Genomic DNA, 4,369 nt, shown 5'->3' with positions numbered 1-4,369 from the left:
CTCTCTGGTAGTCTGCAGTGTCTGCCGTTCCTATCTTTATGTTCACGTGTACTAAATGTTTAGCTGTCACTTATAAGTGAGAATCTGTGGTATTTGGTTTTCTGTTCCCGTGTTAATTTGCTTAGGATAATGGCCTCCAGCGGCAACCACGCTGCTGCGAAGGTCGTGATTTTGTTCTTTTTCGCGGATGCATAGTATTCTATATTGCATATGTATCACATTTGCTTTGTCCAGTCCACCATTGATGGGCATCCAGGTTGATTCCACGTCGTTGCTATCATGAATACTGCTGCAATGAACATATGAGTGCATGTGTCTTTTGGGTAGAGTGATTTATTCTCCTTTGGGTATATACTCTGTAATGGGACTACTTGGTCAAATGGTAGTTCTAAGTTCTTTGAGAAATTTCCAAACTGCTTCCCACAGTGGCTGAACTAATTTACACTCCCACCAACAGAGTATAAGTCCCCTTCTCTCTGCAACCTCACTAACATGTTACTTTTTTGACTTTTTAATAATAGTCATTCTGACTGGTGTGAGATGGTATCTCATTGTGGTTTTGATTTGCATTTCATTAGTAATGTTGAGCATTTTTTCATATATTTGTTGACCAAATGAATGTCTTATTTTGAAAAGTGTCTGTTCATGTCCTTTGTCCATTTATAAAATAGTTTTCTTAACCTTAGCCTTAGTGACTGCAAATTTTGCGGACTACAAAGTCACCCAAATGCATAATCTGAGTAAAATTTTAAGATGCCACGTCTCTGATAAATTTGGGTTATCAACAATAATTCTATTACTCATTGATGCTAGCTTCAATATAATTTCTAAAATCCCAAGATGAATTTAGAACTTTTGACTAATATAATACTGATATCATTATCAGTATTATATTAATAGGTAATAGTCTATATCTGAAGATTTCCAAAGAAATTAGTTTCAACATCTATTCATGTTTTTAATGTAAAAACATGAATGTAACATTCACAATTTTTTAAGAGAATAATTCTTTTTTTATTTTATTATTATTATACTTTAAGTTTTAGGGTACATGTGCACATTAGTTACATATGTATACATGTGCCATGCTGGTGTGCTGCACCCATTAACTCGTCATTTAGCATTAGGTATATCTCCTAATGCTATCCCTCCCCCCTCCCCCCACCCCACAACAGTCCCCAGAGTGTGATGTTCCCCTTTCTGTGTCCATATGTTCTTATTGTTCAATTCCCACCTATGAGTGAGAACATGCGGTGTTTGGTTTTTTGTTCTTGTGATAGTTTACTGAGGATGATGATTTCCAATTTCATCCATGTCCCTACAAAGGACATGAACTCATCATTTTTTACGGCTGCATAGTATTCCATGGTGTATATGTGCCACATTTTCTTAATCCAGTCTATCGTTGTTGGACATTTGGGTTGGTTCCAAGTCTTTGCTATTGTGAATAGTGCCGCAATAAACATACGTGTGCATGTGTCTTTATAGCAGCATGATTTGTAGTCCTTTGGGAATATACCCAGTAATGGGATGGCTGGGTCAAATGGTATTTCTAGTTCTAGATCCCTGAGGAATCACCACACTGACTTCCACAATGGTTGAACTAGTTTACAGTCCCACCAACAGTGTAAAAGTGTTCCTATATCTCCACATCCTGTCCAGCACCTGTTGTTTCCTGACTTTTTGATGATTGCCATTCTAACTGGTGTGAGATGGTATCTCATTGTGGTTTTGATTTGCATTTCTCTGATGGCCAGTGATGGTGAGCATTTTTTCATGTGTTTTTTGGCTGCATAAATGTCTTCTTTTGAGAAGTGTCTGTTCATGTCCTTTGCCCACTTTTTGATGGGGTTGTTTTTTTCTTGTAAATTTGTTTGAGTTCAGTGTAGATTCTGGATATTAGCCCTTTGTCAGATGAGTAGGTTGTGAAAATTTTCTCCCATTTTGTAGATTCTGGATATTAGCCCTTTGTCAGATGAGTAGGTTGTGAAAATTTTCTCCCATTTTGTAGATTCTGGATATTAGCCCTTTGTCAGATGAGTAGGTTGTGAAAATTTTCTCCCATTTTGTAGGTTGCCTGTTTACTCTGATGGTAGTTTCTTTTGCTGTGCAGAAGCTCTTTAGTTTAATTAGATCCCATTTGTCAATTTTGTCTTTTGTTGCCATTGCTTTTGGTGTTTTAGACATGAAGTCCTTGCCCATGCCTATGTCCTGAATGGTAATGCCTAGGTTTTCTTCTAGGGTTTTTATGGTTTTAGGTCTAACATGTAAGTCTTTAATCCATCTTGAATTGATTTTTGTATAAGGTGTAAGGAAGGGATCCAGCTTCAGCTTTCTACATATGGCTAGCCAGTTTTCCCAGCACCATTTATTAAATAGGGAATCCTTTCCCCATTGCTTGTTTTTGTCAGGTTTGTCAAAGATCAGATAGTTGTAGATATGCGGCATTATTTCTGAGGGCTCTGTTCTGTTCCATTGATCTATATCTCTGTTTTGGTACAAGTACCATGCTGTTTTGGTTACTGTAGCCTTGTAGTATAGTTTGAAGAAGTCAGGTAGTGTGATGCCTCCTGCTTTGTTCTTTTGGCTTAGGATTGACTTGGCGATGTGGGCTCTTTTTTGGTTCCATATGAACTTTAAAGTAGTTTTTTCCAATTCTGTGAAGAAAGTCATTGGTAGCTTGATGGGGATGGCATTGAATCTGTAAATTACCTTGGGCAGTATGGCCATTTTCACAATATTGATTCTTCCTACCCACGAGCATGGAATGTTCTTCCATTTGTTTGTATCCTCTTTTATTTCCTTGAGCACTGGTTTGTAGTTCTCCTTGAAGACGTCCTTCACATCCTCACATCCCTTGTAAGTTGGATTCCTAGGTATTTTATAGCTTAATTCTTAAGTCATTTACACAGCCAGACTTTGTCATGTCCTGCACCTATGTAGTGTGGAAACTGCTCCTCCACCTGCCCAGCCCACTTCCCACCTGGGTATTTGCACCACCAACCTGCAGAGCCCAAGACACCAGCTGCCTCGTGATCCCCCAGGTGGTGACAGGTGCCACAACAGCTTCCTGTTTTCCTCCCCCAGGTGTTTAATTTTCTCCTCTAGAAAAGTATCACACACGCACCAAGAAAATTTGAGAATTACAGAGAAGTATGATCTCCCCACTTTTGGCACATTGGGATAGTTCCCTATTGTCTTTTCAATGCATTTTTTTCTTAAGACAATCTGTAAATAATTGACCAACCATTTTTCTCACTATATTGTTAGCATCTATTGTCACTGGAAATTATTCCATAAATGATTAAATAGCAATAGCTATATTTCACTGTCTGGACAATTTACTTACCCAGTTGTCTTTTAGACCTGTTTTTTTGTTTTTTGGGTTTTTTTTTTTTTTTTCTGGCAGCTTTTGAGCTCACCGGAAAAAAAAAATTAGACTTTGGCCAGGTATGGTGCTCCTCCCTGTGATCCCAGAACTTTGGGAGGCTGAGGCAGGATTCCTTGAGGCCAGGAGTTCAAGACCAGCCTGGTCAACATAGTGAGATCTAGTCTCTATTTGAAAAACTTTTAAAATAAATTTAAAAGTTAGACTTTGTTTGGCTGGGCACAGTGGCTCACGTCTGTAATCCCAGCACTTTGGGAGGCCGAGGTGGGCGGATTGCCTGAGGTCGGGCGTTCGAGACCAGCCTGACCAACATGATGAAACCCTGTCTCTAATAAAAATACAAAATTAGCTGGGCGTGGTGGCACATGCCTGTAATCTCATCTACTTAGGAAGCTGAGGCAGGAGAATCGCTTGAACCCAGGCGGCGGAGGCTGCAGTGAGCCGAGATCACGCCACTGCACTCCAGCCTGGGCAAAAAGAGTGAAACGCTGCCTTAAAAAAAAAAAAAAAAAAAAAAAACTTTTTTCCAAGTCTAATGTGCCCACAAACATCTATCTCCAAGTATAAATATTTGTGTATATTTTAAAATTTTTCCTCAGGATAAATACCCATCTTGATATGGCACTTGATACAGTTCCCGATAAAGGCAGGCAGAGCCAGATGAAAAACTTTAGAAACCCTAAGCACTGAAAAACTATCAAAATCCTTCCATGTAATTCATAATACAAAACAACCCAACAATTATATGGCACTGCACACTTTCCTTTGTAGTAGTAACAGGAGTAAAAATTCTCCTGCTAGCCCAGAGAACAGGGACCCTGTCTCCTGTGCTCTATCATTTTTAGAGGGATGAGCAGGTAACCAATATACCAGTGAGAATTTGAAAGACAGAAACTGTTGAATCCCGGTCCTCCAAACGCCAACTCACCTTCTGCCATCCCAACTTCATGACCAGCAGAACTCATACCCACATCAGTTCCA

The sequence above is a fragment of the Gorilla gorilla genome, chromosome 10, assembly GCF_029281585.2.
Source record: "Gorilla gorilla gorilla isolate KB3781 chromosome 10, NHGRI_mGorGor1-v2.1_pri, whole genome shotgun sequence".
NCBI lineage: Eukaryota > Metazoa > Chordata > Mammalia > Primates > Hominidae > Gorilla > Gorilla gorilla.
The sequence above is the reverse complement of the archived record's forward strand: the minus strand, read 5'-3'. Positions refer to the sequence as shown.